Source organism: Pleurodeles waltl, chromosome 5 (assembly GCF_031143425.1).
Source record: "Pleurodeles waltl isolate 20211129_DDA chromosome 5, aPleWal1.hap1.20221129, whole genome shotgun sequence".
In the NCBI taxonomy this organism is placed as follows: Eukaryota; Metazoa; Chordata; class Amphibia; order Caudata; family Salamandridae; genus Pleurodeles; species Pleurodeles waltl.
Window position 1 is genome coordinate 598089845 of NC_090444.1, and position 19728 is coordinate 598109572.

Below are 19728 nucleotides of genomic sequence, written 5' to 3' on the forward strand. Positions count from 1 at the left end.
GTCAATCAGCAGTGTGCCCCACAGTACAGGGACCAGAGTCAATGCCACACACCCAAGACAATGGAGGTCCTCGAGCAACTGGGAGTGGGCACGCTGTGCCAGGGGCACAGGGGGCCTGGGGCAGTGGGAGGGCACCTGTGGCCCAAAGGATGGGCCACCCACATCAAGGGACTGGCCAGGAGGGCATTACCCAAATCCTGGGAACATACCACCAGTCCCAGGACACTATGGGCAAGATCCTATCAACTCTCCAAGAGAACCAGAAGTTGCAGAGGGAACCCCACCAGGAGACCATGCAGCAGTGGCAGACCCCCAATGTCACCACGGCCTCCATTGCAGGGGTAGTGAAGGAACTGACTCCCTTTCTGCATGCGTCATCCACCCACCAGGAGGCCCCTTCCACTAGCCACATTCCAAATGAGCCGTCCACTTCTGCGGCAGCTAGGGGAATGGAGGCCCTGCCGCAAGACCTGCAGACCTCCAGCACCCCTCCATCTGTAGCTGAGGAAGCCACACACAAGCGAGGACGTCCATCCAGACATCCTGCAGGACCTGATGCCAAGACCACTGCCAGGAAGTGAGCCTCTCCTGAACATTTTCCCTTGTCTGCCACTAACACAACCTGTTGACTGTCCACTGTCATGCCTCCAATTACCTATTCCCCCTAGAATACTGGACCTGGACTACCTACAGCTGGGACAACTACTCTGATGATTATACCCGCCATGACCACCCTCATCACACATTGCACTTGTGAGTAACATTAAACACCTTTGAGCAGAGCTACTGCCTATGCCTCTTTATTGTAATGAGTAAGAATCACACTCGAATGACATGTCAACACAGTCAAACCATTGTCTTACAAATGTCTGTGAGATAGACAGAAGAAAGAGCATTATGCTATACTACTGTCCTATATTGATAGTGGAGCAGAGATAATCAGGATACATGTGTCAAGTGAGCAACCAGGCAAGGGAGGAACCAGAGTTGCACCACACAAATGCCCGGAAAATAGACCAAGACAGGGAAAGCAATCATGATAGAATGACACTTTAGGCCACTCAACACACATACTGAACAATGTCTCAATCCCTAGTGTGAGTTAGCATATGGAATCACAAACCATATGGCCATATCAGATCTACATTTCCACGACATCCATACCCAATAGTCCTTCGCTCACAACTGAAAAATCTCACCTAAAGGCATGTTTCACAGGCTGTAAAAGTTGGGTGGCACAATGCAGACAGAAGTACAGGTAACATACATTACACATGACACATACCTGTTTCTCATGGGAAGTATTGTTGAATTAACTCTGCTCTGGAGTCAGCTGGATCATCATCATCTTCCTCCTGATCACTCACTATGGGGGTCATTCTGACCCTGGCGGATTCAATCCGCCAGGGCCAACGACCGCGGGAGCACCGCCAACAGGCTGGCGGTGCTCCCATGGGCATTCTGACCGCGGCAGTACAGCCACGGTCAGAAACGGAAAACCGGCGGTGTCCCGCTGGTTTTCCGCTGCCCTGGGGAATCCTCCATGGCGGCGCAGCTTGCTGCGCCGCCATGGGGATTCCGACCCCCATACCGCCATCCTGTTCCTGGCGGTTTTTGCCGCCAGGAACAGAATGGCGGTATGGGGTGTCGTGGGGCCCCTGCAACACCAACTGCAGTGCCCATGCCAATGGCATGGGCACTGCAGGGGCCCCCATAACAGGGCCCCACAAAGATTTTCAGTGTCTGCCATGCAGACACTGAAAATCGCGACGGGTGCTACTGCACCTGTCGCACCCCTTCCACTCCGCCGGCTCCATTCGGAGCCGGCATCCTCATGGAAGGGTGTTTCCCGCTGGGCTGGCGGGCGGCCTTCTGGCGGTCGCCCGACAGCCCAGCGGGAAACTCAGAATAACCGCGGCGGTCTTCTGACCGTGCAGCGGTATTCTGGCGGCTCCCGCCGGCCCTGCGGTTACCGCGGCCGGCGGGAGTCAGAATGACCCCCTATGTCCCCTCCATCAGCCAGTGGTCCAGCTGCCATCTCCTCTACATCCAGCAATGGGATGTGACGTCTCAGTGCCAGATTGTGCAGCATGCAGCAGTCAACAGTGATCTGGCAGACTTTAACTGGTTTGTAGGGTAGGGCACCTCCAGACACATATAGGCAGCGGAATCTGGCCTTCAGTGGGCCAAAGGTCCTCTCAATGACACGTCTTGTCCTGCAGTGGGCCTCATTGAAACAGTGTTCACCATCTGTTGTTGGATACTTCACAGGTGTCAGCAGCCAGGGAAGGTTGGGGCACCCAGAGTCACCTGTGTGCACAAATGTAGGACACATCTCAATACAGGTAGGGACACAGGGTAGGTTATGAAATTACGTGAGATGACAGTGGCAACCAGCCTATTAGATATATACTGATGAGCCATGCTCAGTCCCTCTGTAGTTGTGCCATCATGTGTGGGACGTTGCTGTTCCGCAGAATGTATGAGTCATGTACAGAATCAAGGAACCTGGCTGTTACCTCTGTGATGTAGTGGTCAGCTAGACACACCACCTGCACATTAATGGAATGAAAGTTTTTCTGCTTCCTGTACACTTGTTCATTCATTCTGGGTGGAATCAAGGCAATGTGGGTGCCATCTATGGCTTCTATCACATGAGGGACATGTGCCAAATCGTTGAAGGCAGCCTTTACAGTGGACAAATGTTGAGAGAACATGATGTAGGAGGGCAGATGTTTGAGAAAAGCACACAGTGCTTCCTTCAACACATTGTTGAACATCGGCTGTGACATTCCTGCTGCCAAGTCCACTCTCATCTGAAATGACCCTGAGGCAAGGAAGTGGAGTACAGACAGCACCTGCACTAAGGGAGGGATGGCAAAGGGATGACGTATGTAAGGCAATAGATCAGGCTCCAACTGGCTACACAGGTCCATGATGGCCTGATGGTTCAGACGATAAATCTGAATGATGTGCCTCTCTTCCAGGGTAGCCAGGTCAACTAGGTGCCGGTACACAGGGGGATGTCTCATCATCAGCTTTGCACTGTATCTGGGAACAGGAGAGAGGAGAAGTCAAATGTTGATGTATGCAATGTGTCGACATTGTTAATCCATGCAGTAGTCACTACATATAATCCATGATGCACATAAAATTAATCTTCTATTTACTTATTGCATGTAAAATGGCAGCCGCCTGTCCTGTATGCACAGGACAGCTGGAAGTGACTTCATTCCTCCGACGTTAGATGTCATAGCGGTATGCTGTCTAAACCACCATGCAACTCCTCATTGGATGACATTGTTGCCTATGGGAGACTGGGGCCAATGGTGATCACCGCCGGTGGTGAAGGCCATGTCTGCAGCGTCCGAAACTGCCAATTACTGTAACATATCTCACTTGACTCCTGACACTCGTGCAAGCAAGACCTCCACTGCGTGTGCTGCTGTGTTCTGACTCTGGAAGCCAACATGGCATGTTCTGCAGGAGATAGGGCCACAGCCTTCACCCAGGAAGAGCTGGAGAAGCTTGTGGAGGGGGCCCTACCCTTGTATTGACAGTTGTATGTTGCACCATCGCAGCAGGTATGTCTCATATGACCGTCATGTGTGATTGTGATGTGTGTGAGGATGAAAGAAGTTGGAACGAGCCAAACAGAGTGGATGCATGGAGATGGGTGAGGAGTCTGAGCATTAGTGGCATGAGGACACGTGACTGTGGTCATGAAATGTGTTTGATGTGTGATGTCGACTGCTGACCCTGTAATGCCAATCTACATGACTTTGTCATTCTGTCTGTGTCACCCATGCAGTTCACCACCCATCAAAAGAAGGGGATTTGCGTGCCATTGTCAAGCAAGTGTGGACCCTAGGGGTCCATGCACGATGGAGAACCCACTGCAGAAAAGCGGTGGGAGAGCCTGAGACGCTGGGCCCGGAAGACCACAGAGGCCCACCTGGGGACGTCCTCCCATGGAGGGAGTGGTGCCCGTTGGACCCTGACTGCCCTATTGGCCCACATTTTGGCAATGGTCTACCCTGAGGTGGATGGGCGCTTGAGGGCAGCACAGCAGCCACAAGGGGGCAAGTATACACTGACACCTTGATGATGTTCTGCCTGTATGGCTTTGGGTTTCCATCTAGTGGGATGATGTAGTGTAGGTAATTGTTAATAGCACGCTGACTTTGCGTATCAGCCACCCTGGCAGGATTGGTTCATAAAGGTGTGACCATACCAGGCAGACAGGGTCTTACGTGGGCAGTTACTTCCAAGTTGGGAATTGTTTGGTGACCCTCAACAGGGTTTTAGATCCAGGCTCCTCGCATCAGCAGCAGTACAAGTGGGGTGACAGTACATTGCCATCAGTATCAGCCTACCACTGTGAGCGAGGTAATTAGTGTTTCCTCAATCAGCTGCCATGTACCGTATGTGTAGATAGGTACAATGGGGCCAGATGTCACTGTCCTATTTGTCAAAGGATTAATGGGCATGCTACCTACCCATGCAGGATTCTGTTGAGTATGGTGTACAGGAAATGTCTCCACACACAACCATGGGAATGTTCCAGATACTGAGCAAGTGTGACTAGGTTGTCCCCCATCAAGTACATGAGTGCTACTTTTCCACCATTAGCAGTTTCCATCAGCATGGCTGTGGTATCCCCCATGGTGTCCTAGTGTTGTGGCATCTATAGATGAGGGCATGGCCTGCCATGGCATAGCAGCATATTATGTTGTTGTTACTATGTGTGTATGTAGGGTTGGTATTGACCCTTGCACCCTGTCTTTCTCTGCCCCCCTCCCTCCCTCTCCACCTCTGTCTTTGTGTGCATCAGCATTATCAGGTGAAGGAGAAGTGTCACTGCTGAGTGGGGAAGCTGCATCCCAGGAGACCCAGGAGGCTGATACCTGCGGATCCAAAAGGACCAGTGGGACGGAGGACAAGGGGAGTGCCACGGGGGAGACAGGATCAACGACTACATCTTCGGATTCCTCCTCCGATGGACGGTTCCTGACGGTGGCGGACCCATTTAGGGCCATGCCACCACCATCCTTGTCCACCACCCCCCTTACAAGCACCGCCCTCCCTTTAGCTCCCCACCCAGTTGCCCATGCCCGCTCACCCAGGAGGGTGGGCATCTCCTTCACTGCAGGCACCTCTGCCCCTCCCACAGTCAGCCCTGCTGCTCTCAATGAGGAGGCTATTGACCTCCTGAGACCCATCTCTGTGGGGCAGTCAACCATCATGAATGCCATCCAGGGACTGGCATCACAGATGCAGCAGTTGAATGCCTACCTGGAAGGCATTCACAGTGCCCTGCCTGCCCTGCAGAGATCATTTCAGGCTCTGGCCTCCACATTGATGGCAGCCAGTTATTCCTTCGTCTTCTGTCCCACCTCCAACTACCTGTTCCCAATCCCACATCCCTCTCCCCTGACCCATCCAAGGCACACCTTCATACCAACATACATCCACATCAACAGACCAAGACCGTAATGACAAACACAGGCACCACAAAAGACACCACCGCCATGCACACACACAACATTCAGATGCAGACACAACAACATCCACTCCCTACATGGACCCCCCCACCACCTCTCCCCTCTCAGGCAGTACACCACCTGCAGTCACCACATCATCAGTCCAAGATCCTGCCACAAGTGCACTCATTCCCACCGTCACCACAATAGCAGACCCCCATGCATGCATCCCATACACCACATGTGCACTCAGCATAACTGTCAGCACCCCCAAATGCAGCACATCCACCCTGCCTGCACACACCACCACAACATTCATTCACACATCCCCCTGTCATCTCCCTGCATCTCCTATCTCCCTTCTCCCGCTACACCTAAACACCCACACTTACACATCCAACAGTCACACAGCACACACGGCATCCACGCTGGCACCTGCACCCAAGGCACCTCACCGTACACACCTCACTACCACTCCCTCTCCCTCCACTCCCAAACGTTACTCCCATTCCGAACCTTGTGCACTCAAAAATGTTTCCTGCACGAGTTTTCCCTGTTCCCTCCCAGTTACCCAGTCCCTGTCCCCCACAAGCGCCCTGTTCCATTCCCAAAACCCCTGACTTCCACCTCGCAAGCCTCCTATAGTGCACCTGGTACTACCCATGCCACTCCCCCACCTAAGACATCTACCCCCACCAAGTCCAAGGTTACCCCTCCCAAAGCAAAAGCTAGGCCCCCTCTGCCAAAATATAAATCCAGGACAAAAGCCCCACCCTAACTCAAACCTAAGGACCCCTGCCAAACCTCCACCTAACGACCCCCCCTTCAAAACTCAAACCCTCACCTCGGACCACCCTGCTAACCCCTGAGGTGCCCCATTGATGCCACTGCCATGTGGAGGCAACTTTGCAGTCAGGAGTGAAATTGGGGCCATGGATATTGCCCTGTGTGCCTAGGGCACACAATACAGTTGGGCTGGCCAGTAGGCCTATATTGTATATAGTTATGTATTTTTTGCGAATTTCAATTGAATATATCTGCACCAGGGACCCCTTGGTATCGAGGGTAACATACTTGTCCTGGCTTTCCTTCCATATGTGTGTGTTGCATATGTGCGATTTGTTGTGTGTGGTTTGTGTGTGAGTGTGTGCATGTGTGTGTGTGTGTGTATGTGCTGCTGCGGGTATTTGTTTGCATATGTGTGCGGCCGTCGCTAGCTGTGCCTGGTGTGTGTGTTGTGTGTGTGTACTAGTGTCTTTCCTTCCAGTGTGTGCTAAGTGGCTGTACTTATGGTTGATGTCTTCATCACCGTCGCTGGTTCTGGAGTGGTATGGCCAGCAGGAGCATTGGGACGACTTCCAGTTCGGGTTCCATGGTGGCTGCAGACATGCCTGTGTTCCTGAAGGTGAGTGTCCCCTTTATTGTGGTTCATTTCTGCCAGCCTTTTATTGGCAAGGCAACCGCGATGGAAATCCTCGCAGGGTGCAACCTCGTACTATGGTTGGCAGAAACATGCTCCCTGCCGACCTGGAAATGCTTACCTCCAGTGGGTGCCCACACTGGCTGGACTGACGGCGACTTGGCTGTGTTACAGTCAGAGCACCCCTATGGTCATAATATGGCGGTCTGCTCTGCTGGGCCCGCAGCTGTGCGACCCCCACTTCCACTGCGGCAGTCATAGGACTGCCAAAGTCGTAAGGAGGACCTATTTGTGTTGCAGCATGGTCTCACCACATATATAAATGAAAAATGTCCTTGCTAAGGAGAAAGAAAGTTTCAATTCTATTAAGCAGGCGGTACGTACTGCTGCGCTCAAAATACACACACACATACGAAACAACACCACATTGGACAATTCAAACTACACACACCTAACACACATACACACACCACACCCACACACCCACACCACTATAAAACACACACCCACATTACCCACAACCCTTTACGACTACAAAGAATTGCCACCAGAGAGAGACAGCAAGACCACAGACAAGACCAGAGACACACACCACTATCACCTATACACCACCCATGCACCTTACATCACACACCCCAACACATCACCCTACACACCCACACCACTCACACTACACCCATGGCACCACAACGACACCCCAGATTCTCTGAGGAGGAGCTAAGGGTCATGGTGGAGGAAATCATCCGGGTAGAGCCACAGCCATTTGGATCACAGGTGCAGCAGATATCCATTGCTAGGAAGATGAAGCTATGGCGGAGGATCGTTGACAGGGTCAACGCCGTGGGACAGCACCCCAGAACAAGGGATGACATCAGGAAGAGGTGGAATGACCTATGGGGGAAGGTACATTCCATTGCAGCAAGACACCAGCTCACTGTACAGAGTACTGGCAGTGGACCCCCACAACTAACAACATGGGAGGAGCAAGCCTTGGCAATCATGCATCCTGAGGGCCTGGCCGGAGTAGGAAGAGGACTGGGCTCTGGTAAGTCAACTCTTTACTACTTTCACCACCCTACCTGCATGCCATCACATACCCCTACCCTTACCCTCACTCCCATCACTCCACCACCTCCCAAACACCCCACCATCACAACCCACCGATCCCAATGACAAGCCCTGCATGCACCACTGATGCATGGACATCCTTCACAGACATGCATGGACACCAATCACTAAAGCATGCACACTAGATACAATCAGCTAGCCCACCAAATAACAACTCACACAAGGCAAAGCTGGCAGGGCAATAACAACCATAGAAAGCAACCCACCCATGCACAATATGTCACACACAGCAACAATAACACTGCATTTTCATCCCACAGGTATCCCAGCCAATGTCACCGGAGAAGAGGTGCCAGCAACATCCGGTCCCCCCACAGGAGGACCACAGTGATGACAGCAGCTCTTGAAGTCCATTAACACCACCCTGATCTCCATAGCAGGGGTGCTGGCAGACATGGCCAACAGTATGAGGGTGGCAGTGGCACACCAGCGGGCCTCTGCCACTAGCCAGGCTACTGAACAGCCATCCACCTCCACTGCCGCTAGTGGACAGGAGGCCACCAGTGCCCCTCAACTGCAGAAGGAGAACCAGCCCGCAAACGTTCCCTGTGATCCAGGCAGAAGCCAGAGGCTATTGCCAAGACCCCGGCCAAGAAATAAGACTTTTGACTGTCACCGTTGTGTCCCACTCTGTCACCTTGTCCACCTTGAACTGCCATTGCTCCCCTTACTATGCCCTCTTGGACAATGCACCTGTCTTACAAATAGACTGGACTCTAACCTGGACTTTCCTCCATCATCACCCCAGCCCATTGCACTTCCCCCTTTTCGTCAGAGCACTGCAATAGACACATTTCGAAAAAATACAAGTGTGGAGTATGTCAAATGATTTAAGTATGTATTTGTTTAAAAAGGTTTAAACATTGAAATTCAACTGTACAGTAATGTATACATAGTAAAGACCTGTAGTTGGCTACAGTGAACACACCAGGAGCGATAGGGGGGCACCAATATCTGAAAAAAGAGATGCCAAAGGGTACAATGAGTAGGCATAGAAGTAGGAAACATGAAATTGTCAATGAAATGTGAAATAACACTGTCTTACCTGTGTGTCATTGGAAGTATTGACAAATCACTGCAGTTCTGTTGTGTTCATCCTCTGTCTCCTCATCTTCACTGCCCACAGGGTCCACTGTTGCCACACAGCCATCTCCAGCCTCCTCCTCTTGCAGAAAAGGCACATGGCATATCAAGGCAAGGTTGTGAAACATACAGCATGCCAAGATGATCTGGCAGACCTTCTTCGGTGAGAAGCACAGGGATCCACCCGTTAGATGGAGGCACCGAAACCTGGCCTTCAGGAGGCCAAAGGTACGTTCAATAAGCCTTCTTGTTCGCCCATGTGCCTCATAGTAACGTTCCTCTGCCCTTGTCCTGGCATTCCTCATAGGGGTCAATTTGGGTAACCCAAGTCACCTGCAAATATAGAGGGACAACTGTTATCCACACACTAATCCTTATGGCCCACACCATACACCAACATCCACTGTGTGGGAACCAGTGCTCACCTATTACCCACACTCTGTGCCTCTGTAGTTGGCCCATCAAATTCTGGATGCTGCTATTCCTCAGAATAAAAGCATCATGCACCGAGTCTGGATACTTAGCATTGACATGGGAGATGTACTGGTCCACCAAACACACAATCTACACATTCATCGAGTGAAAACTTTTTCGATTTCTGAAGACCTGTTCATTTTGCTGGGGGAGGACAAATGCAATGTGTTCTATCAATTGCCCCAATGATGTTGGGGATATGTCCCATTGCATAGAAGTCAGCCTTCACTGTGGCCAAATCCTCCACCTGGGGGAAAACAATGTAGCTGCACAAGTGTTTAATCAAGGCAGACAACACTCTGGTCAGCACTATTGAGAACATTGACTGTAACATTCCTGCTGCCAAGCTCACTGTCACTTGGAAAGAACCTGTTGCCAAGAAATGGAGCAATGATAGCACTTGCACAAGAGGGGGGATCCCAGTGGGGTGACGGATAGCAGATATCAGGTCGGGCTCCAATTGGGCACACAACTCTGTGATTGGGGCCCTGTCAAGTCTGTAGGTGAGGATGATGTGCCTGTCCTCCATTGTTGCCAAGTCCACCAGGGGTCTGTACACGGGGGGATGTCTCCATCTCCTATTCATCTGCAGCGGTTGCAATCTATGGGGCAAAAGAGTGAGCAGCTGGTCATAATCCGTTCATTGTAACCACTAAAGTTCAATGCATTGTGACTTTTACAATTTATTGGTGGCATATCTCCAGAATGTGAAATTGTGAACTGTGGCTCAGTTAGGATCCATGGCCTGGCCTCCCCCCCTGAAATGGCATCCGCCTGTCCTATATGGATGGACAGGTGGAAGTGAGGTAATTCCGCTGACATTGCGCGCCGTTGCGGGAGGCGGTCGGAAACCCCAGTGAAACTCCTCATTGGTTATAATTGGGCCCTATGGGGTACGGTGGCCAATGGTGATGAATGCCGGTGGTGACCGTATGCACCACCGCGGACATCACCTCCATTTTGTATCTGTTCACTCACTTGCTACTTGAACTTCAAAAGGAGAGGACCTACACTGCATGTGCTGCTGTGACCTGTGTCTGGTACCTACCATGGCTCGTGTGACTGGGGAAAGGGCCCCTTCCTTCAGCTCTGCGGAGTTGGAGAGACTGGAGGATGGGGTCCTACCCCAGTACCAACTGCTGTATGGGCCTCCAGACCAACAGGTGAGTACACTGTGAGTACGATGCATGGGGCATGAATGAATGGAGTGGTGTGTGTGAAGGCATCGTGTGGGGGGATTGGTAGATGGGCCCTGGGCATGTATGCTGGGCCATGTCTGTACAAATGGGATTTGGAAGGGGTATGGTGGGCCATGAGTGTAACAGGCGTGACGGTCTGACTAATACCTTTCCCTGTGTATATTTCCTCTGCAGGACAGCACCCATTAAAAGAAGGGTAAATGGTGTGCCATCACCAAGGACGTGCGGACCCTGGGGATCTACGGCAGAAGGAGCGCCCACTGTTGGAAACGGTGGGAGGACCTGAGATGCCGGGCACGGAAGACGGCGGAGGCCCAGCTGGGGATGTGCTCTCAATGAGGAAGGGGTGCCTGTTGAAACCTGACTCCCCTGATGGCCCGCATAATGGCAGTGGCCTATCCAGGGCTGGATGGGCACTTGGGGGCATCACAGCAGCAACAAGAGGGTGAGTACAGTGCCCATCATTACTACTTACTCCTGGTGGGGTGGTATCCGGGGGATGTGTGCCTGTGGGGCCCATAGGCCAGGTCTGACATTGCAGAGTAGGTCCCCTGTTGGGCAGGGTTCTGTTGTGAAATTCCTCCAACCTAGCTAATAGGCATCCACTTCTGGGCAGGGGTGTGTGGGTGCCAGGTATGCTGCAGTTGGCGGTATGTGTCCCTCCCCATGCCCTGGTGACTAGCATTGTAACTGGTAGTGCATTGCCTAGTGCGTAGGGCTGTTCCCTGTGTGTGAGTGTGTTGTGTATGCCAACAGTGGTGTTGGTGCCGCCATTGACCAAGTGTATCCTTTGCCTCCCCCCACTTTCTTGTTTTATCACCCTGTCCTTATGTGCATTAGCATCATCTGGCGGAGGAGCAGAGGCATCGGCGATGGAGGGAGCTGCATCCCATAGGACCCAGGAGGCAGAGTCTACCAAAGGTGAGGGCACCTGTGGGACGGAGGGCGAGGCAAGCACCACGGTGGAGACTGGAGGGGACAGTTTGGACACGGATACCTCCTCCGATGGAAGCTCCCTGGTGGTGGTGGACACCTCTGTACTCACACATTCACAGGTACAGCCGTCACTCCCGTACCAGCACCACCCTCCCAGCAGCCCCTCAGCGAGTTTCCCGAGCCCGCTCACCCAGGATGGTGGGCATCTCCTTCTCCCCAGGCACCCCAGGCCCTGCCCCAGTTAGCCCTGCTGCCCTGATTGAGGAGGCTATTGGCCTCCTGTGATCCATCTCTGTTGGGCAGTCAACCATTCTGAATGCCATCCAGGGGCTGGCAGCCCAAATGCAATAGACCAATGCATTCCTGGAGGGCATTCACACTGGCTTGGCGGCCCAACAGAGATCAATCCAGCCTCTGGCCTCCTCTCTATTGGCAGCCATTGTCCCTGTCCCTGTTTCCACCCTCCACCTTCCTCTACCCAATCCCATTCCCCTCAACAACAACCTATCCCAAGCACAAAGGCAGACGAGCATGCACACAGGACAACACACAAGAGTGGCACACTCAAACACAAGCACCACACTTCATCCCACAGACACTCACACAAACACCATCCAGATGCAGGCATACCAACATCCTCTGCCTCTACTGTGGCCCCCTCCTCCTCCTCGTCCACCTCCCTCCCAGTTGCTTCTACACTCACACCTGCATGCACTGCAAGCTCATCCACTACCTTTATCACCAGCATACCTATCAGAACACACACCTCACTGGCAGTCACCACCCCAACAGCTATGCACACGTCCCCTGTATCCTCTCCCACTGTGTGTGTTCCCCCTCCTCCCAAAGTACACAAACGCAAGCACTCAGACAAACAGTAAGGACAAGGGGCCTAGTGCTGGGAGTCTGTTGGAGCCCACACCACCAACCATGGTGGTGCAGCCGTCCGAGGCTGCAGGGGATGGGCAGGAGCTTCCCCCCACCACCACCACCAGCTCTGCCAGCAGTAACGCCACCAGCACCACCACCAGCAGCAGCAGCACAAGTGGGCAGCCGTCCGAGGCTTCAGGGGATGGGCTGGAGTCTCCCCCCACAACTACCACCAGCATCAGCAGCACCACCAGCACCACCACTGAACAGCCATCACCACTGGCGGACATTGTGTAGTCCTGCCTCCATGGGCTGCTGTCCGGCCTGTCCCCTGCAAATCCTGTGGGATTGACAACCAGCTGAGAGACTGTAACACTGCACTCCCCAATATCTGCATCACTGGGCACGATGCCCCCTCCAGAACCAGTGGAGAAGCTATTCACTCACCCCATCCTCCCAGAATGAAGATCACAGGGGAGGATGCCCCCTCCAGAATCAGTGGAGAAGCCATCCACTAACCCCATCCTCCCCAGGATGAAGATCACTGGGCACGATGCTCCCTCCAGAACCAGTGGAGAAGCCATCCACTTGAGAGACTGTGGCCTTGCACTCCCCAGGATAGAGTAATGGCCATGTTGCCCCCTCCAGAGCATGTGGGCAAGTCACCCACTTGAGAGACTGCTGTCTTGCGCTCCCCCAGACAGAGTAATAGGCATGTTGCCCCCTCCAGGACCAGTGGCGTTGTTCCATCTGCTGGCTGAGGTTCCCACCATTCCCCGTCCCCCTGAGGTGCCTGCCTATTTTCTGACTGATGACACTGCAGTGTTCTCGCCGTGTTGTTGTAGGAGTCAAGTGGGGCCTTGGACTTTGTAATTTGGCACTGTGAGGACTGGGCAGTGTCCCTTCATTTGTAAATATGTATTTACTTTTTTATTTGGATGCACGTATTGCTACTATATTTATCCTATTACACTCACTTCGATCTATTGGAGTTGTCCTTGCATTATTCCTGAGGGGTACTGCCACAGTGTTTGTTGCTACCGTCGTGGCGGTCAGTGTGTTAAAGTGGCTGTATCTGTTGGCGGTTTCCGCCGTGGTCATGATTCCATTTTTTTTACAAAACAACTACCTCGATGTTGCACATGCTCTACGGAAAGCACAACATCACAGGTACAGATCCCTTTGCAATGTGCACATATTGACACAGTTGATAAGTGTGACTGTACCATTATTGCGGTGCCAGCATTCATTTGGAAATGAATACTGACACTGAAATGGCAGTTGTGTATGACATGTGCCATGTACCAGTGTGTCCCCAACCATGTGTGTGTCACTCTCCTTTTCTTCTCTCCCTCTCCTGTGTGCTAGGTGGCTGTACTCACCGTGGTCGTCTTCGCCGTCGTTGGTGTTCGTGGTGGAGCAGGACGTAAAACAACATTGGGAATATGTGCAGCTCGGGCTCCATGGCAGCGTGGTTCTTCCCTGAGTCTCCACAGGTGAGACCTTGACTTCTGAGCTCTGTTTCCACCAGGCTTTTGATGTCGTTGGTACCGCCCTGGAAAAGGTGGTGGATTGGACTGTCATTATACAGTGGGCAGAACATTGGCTTCCGTCTGGCTGTTGGTAGTTACCGCCGTGATTCCTGTTGATTACGCCCTGGCGGTCGGTGTGTTAAAGTGGCTGCCTGTCTGAAATCTTTCCGCCATGGTCATAATTTGGCGGTATTTACCGCCAGCCTGTTGGCGGTAATACCGCCACTTTATCACCAACCGTCAGGGTTTTAATGAGGGCCTGTGTCTCCCATGAGCCGCAGGGCATTAGTGTCCAAGAGCTTAGTCCAAGTAGATTTGGTAGTGGAGTCCAACTCTGTTGTTTGGTATATGTTCCTGCCTCCCTGCCGTTCCCCACCATACCCTCAGTCATCCAATACGTGATCCCCTGAGGACATCCCAGCAACCAATATACATCAGTTTACAGTCATAGGATACTGGTCTGACGTCATACCAGCAGTGACCTAATCTAACGTCTGCTCCATAATAATGCAGAGACATTGTTTTTTTTTTTAAACGATATTTTATTGTCATTTTATTTTCATAAATTGATAATATAGTTTTAACTTGTACAATAGACCACATTAATTATCCCCAACAGTTGTTGTAACATTCCAATCTGTGGATAGTGCCTGTACGAGCGTATTCGTGGTCTATGTAGCTTCTCAATAGATATTCTCAAGAACTATTTCCATGATGGTGGTTACTTGAGGTGAATGTTCCTAGTAGGGTGGGTTGAGGATTAGTCAGCTGGGACTGGAGTTCTTATGTTAAGTTTAATCTCAACTGTCTGCTCCAGGGTTATTTGGTCACATGTGTGGGTGTCTGGTCTGGCTCTTGATCAGACTTATGTAGTGTTGCTTACTCTCATGTGGTTGCTGCCCTCCTCGGCTACCTTACGCTCTGTGCTAGGTCTAACGATCCTCCCCTTTGGATCGTAGTGCGTGTTTATGTGTTCTGGTCTACCTAATCATTCCTGGCTGGATGGTGTGTCAGCTACTCTCCTTGTGTTTCCTCGTGGCTATCTCAAGATTCCCATCCTCTTAATATTTCCTCCCATAAGGGGGCAATGGGTTTCTGGTGCAGTCCCCTCAGTTCTTCGCGCTCCAAGACCTGAAGTTCTGCTCTGGCCCATTTTGTGACTTCACGTCGCCAGATTTCCAGCCTTCCAGTTTAGTGTTATTTGCCTCCTATAGAGTGCCAGTGCCAGGTCCAGAAACCGGGTAGCTACTGCACCCAGCGCCAGTCCCGAGTGCAATCCCAGCAGGCATAACAATGGGGTCTGCGCCAATTTGACACCCAGTGTTTTCTCAAGTTCGCCCAGTATCTCCTACCAGAACCGCCAGATGCCCGGGCAGTCCCATAGCACATGGTCAAAATCTGCATCCAGTTCATTGCATCTGGGGCATGCTCTGGGGTCTCCCCCATAAATTATGTTTAGTCTATGCGGCGTGAGATATGTTCTGTGCAAATAATTAAATTGTATATATCTCAAACATGTGTTCCTAGTTACTGTCCTAGGGTATGCCATTGCTTTTTTCCACTCAGCCTCTGTCAGAGTGTTACCCAGTGCCCTCTCCCATCTCTCACGAAGGGCTTGGAGAGGGGTCAGAGTGCACTCATTTTGGGCCCTGTACAGTTTAGCGACCAGGTGGGTGTCCTCGCCCATGGTTAGGAGGATATGCATGATATTGTGAGTCTCTGGTTCTGCATTAATCGTTCCCCAGTTTATTTTAATACGGTGAGTCAGGTGTTGGTAGGTTAAGAACTGCCCAGTCGGTATTTTATTCTTTTCGACCAGATCCGTGAATGATCTCAGTACTCCTCCCTGAAAGAAGTCTCTGAGAGTTCCAACCCCTTTACTCGCCCACATCCCTAGGCCACTGCACGCCTTGACCCGTCTAATGGGTCAAGCACTAGCCACTGTAATGGTAGGGCCGGGGAATATGGTGTCCCTATTCCCACTCTACGTGAGCATCGCTTTCAGCATTCTAACGCAGTTTTCAGTAATGTACTCTCCACTTTGCATTTCACTGTTCGGGCAAGCATGAGCGCCAGCATCCAATTTCCGCAGCTCCCCCCGCCAGCAATGACTTCCTCCATGCATCCTCTCCCCGCAAGCCATCCGCCCACCCACTGCAACTGACAGGCCAAGTAATAGGATTCGAAATCTGGCACCCCGAGGCCCCCCACGATCACCGGCCTGCAGAGGACAGGGAGCGAGGCGCGTTTGCGGCCTCCATCCCATATAAGCTCTCTGAGTAGGGTGTTTAACTCGTGGAACCAAGTTGAGGGAACCACTACTGGTAGGTTAGTAAAGAAATACAGAAGGCGAGGGAGCATTATCATTTTTGATAGGGATATCCTAGCTGATATGGTCAGTTTCAGGGATCTCCAAAATCCCACTGAAGAGCGGAGCACTCGGAGTGCCTTACCTATATTACCCTCGCATAGGTCTCTTAGGTCGTGGAACACCTGGATGCCCAGATATTTAAAGGTGCTTGGGGCCCACACAACGTCCGGAGGGCATGTCGGTGGGCGCGCTCCACCAGATTCCAGTGGGAAGACAAAGGTCTTACTTCTATTCAATCGGAGCCCCGAAAGGGCTCAGAAATTGTCTAATGCCTCTAATGCCCAGGGCAGGCCTGTCTTGCCCTCCCTCAAGTATATTAGGACGTCATCTGCGTAGAGTGAGATGATATTTTCAGTTTGTCCTAGCACTATCCCCCTGCCCAAGCCGGCGGAACGGAACTGGGCTGCCAGGGGCTCGAAAGCCAAGGCAAGCAATAGAGGGGACAGAGGACATCCTTGTCTAGTGCCCCAGTAAACTGGATAAGCCTCCAAGATCGACTTTCCGGTCTTCACTCTCGCAAGGGGGAACGCATATAATAGATCCACCCAGCGCACCCAGTTTGTTCCCAGCCCCATTCGGAGCATCACTGTCCGTAGAAAATCCCATCTCAGGGAGTCAAATGCCTTCTCGAAGTCTATTGCCAGTAGGGTTGCCCCTGGGGGCTTCTCAGTGTGTGGCATGTGTAAAATGGAGAACAGGCACCTCAGATTTAAGGATGTGTTCCGTGCTGGGATAAATCCATTTTGATCTTGGTGTATCAGGTTAGGGATATGTTATAGTATCCGATTGGCCAAAAGTTTACTGAGGATTTTGAAGTCACAATTTAGCATTGACAATGGGCGGAAGTCGGTCACCCAGAGCTCACCTGTGTCTCGCTTAGGCAGGGGGATTACCAGTGCCTCCCTCATAGAGCCGGGGAGCAAACCCTGTTGGAATGCCTCTGTGAATGTTTCTACCAGTCTGGGAGCTAGTATTGAAGAATACTTTTTATAGAAGTCCATCGGCAGTCCATCGGTACCTGGGGTTTTCCCAGCTGCTAACTGTGTTGTGGCTTCTTGTACTTCTTCCAGGGACACCGGGCCCCCCAGGACATCCCTGTCGCTATCTGTCAGTGTGGATGATGGTAACGGGTGTATGTATGCCCGGACTAGCTCTAATTCGATTGGATCTGGCTGCCTGTATAAAAAGGTATAGTACTCCCCCTTTCATGTCACGCACATTTACTATAGGCGCCCCTTCGCTTCACGGTCTCACCAGCCAGGCCAGCATTCTCCCAGATCTACCCTCTTCTGCTTGCACTGAGGCCCAATATCTTCGTGCGCTATGTAATCTTAGCTGTTCTTCAATTTGGGAATGCGAGGACCTTGCCTCTTTTAATCTGTCACCTTCTGTTTCTGTACCATTAATGTTCCTTTCCACTTCATGGATGGTCTTTTCTAGTTCAACCAGCTCCCTCTCTAGTGTGCGCTGGATCCCAGCCGTCTGGCTCATGCATTGGCCTCTCACTGCCACCTTAAGGGTTTCCCATTCTATGCATCTAGATATTGCTGATCTAGCATTAAGGGTGACATGTTCTACGATATGGGAGCGGAGTGACTCTCTGTATGCCTGGTCCTCCAGGGCAGACGCACGTAATCTCCACAATGGTATGGGGGGCCTAACCTCAGTTGCCTTCTATATCAGTAATAAGGGGTTATGATCGGCCAGGGTACGTCCTAGGTATTCCGTGTGAGTTACATTTTGTGTAGCCTGTGCAGAGCATAGGATCCTGTCTATTCTAGTGTGTAGGCGGTGTAAGCTAGAGTAGTATGAATAGTCCTTGTCTGTCAGGTGTTGGGCGCGCCAAGCGTCTGTCAGTCCCCAACTAAGCATCCAATCTCTGGAATGGGTGGCTATTTTATGTGTTATCTCCCCCTTAAGTGGCGGGGTAGAGCGGTCCATGTCCACGTCCACCACACTGTTGAAATCTCCTCCGATGAATAATTCCTCCCCGTTTCTACGTGTAAGATGTCTAGACAATTGCTGTAAAAAGGGGATTTGGTCTTGGTTAGGAGTGTAAATGCTGCATAGGGTAGTTGGTACACCGTGAAGGAGGCCCCCCACCATCACAAACCTGCTTTCGTGATCAATATTGGTAGATGTAACCTCAAAAGGAACCCCACTCTTATCCACACTAGTTCTCCCCTGGCATAGGCTGAGTATTTAGTAGCGAAGATCTGACCCCTCCATCTGCGCTTCAATTTATCTATCTCAGTCGCTGTGAGATGGGTTTCCTGCAGCAGGCCGACATGTACCGCCCTCCGTTTCAAGTACGAGAGCACACAATGTCTCTTAGAGGGTGAGCCCAGTCCCCTGACGTTCCAGGTCAAGAATGAATAACTAGCCATGTCAGTGTGTGGTGAGCCGCATTGTTCCCCCTTTCCTTCCCGTGTCTTAGTTCCTCACCCACCTCGTTAAGCTTAATGTGAGTAAATCGTAACCCCAGTGACACCATCAATAAACTAAATTATAAACACCAACGCCCCAACCCCAGGGCACCTCTCAAACTATAGGTTGCCCAGTTAACATTGCAACAGTGCAGTAATAATAACAAGTCAGTTTGAGTTCTCGCCATTCCGATTGAATGGCCGAGAATCCGGTTGAGGGGGTGGCTGCGGGGTCGTCGAGGCCTCTTCAACAAAGCATTCTTATCCTCCAGTGCCAGTCAGGAGGATACTTATGCCAGTTCATCCGCTGTTTGGGGAGTCACTCTAGGGGCGTCGCCGGGGTAGCTGGAGCCTCCTTCTGAAGAGACTGACGCTACGTCCGAATCTTTTGCACTATTGACCCGCGAGAGCGCACTCCTGCACACCGAGGCTGCCGCTTCCAGGGCCTCCATCTTTGCTGACTCTCTCTGGGCCCTAGTTGGCCCCACGGGCAGTCGATCTCTATTGCACTGTCTCTTCTTTCCTCCGTGGGCGACTCGTCCGGGCTGTCCGTGACGGCCCACCATCAGGCCCCTCGACTCCAACCATTCCCATGCTTCTTCTGGCGCTTGTAGAAACACCGTTTTGCCATCCAGGACCACTCGTAATTTGGCCGGGAGGAGGAGTGAGTACAGGATCCCCTCCTCTCGGAGGGCTTTTTTCACGGTTAAGAACGAGGAACGTTTCAGCTGGACTTCCAAGGTGAAGTCCGGGAATAGCGTCACCGCGCTATTTTCAACTTCAAAGGGCCCCGCTTCTCTGGCTCT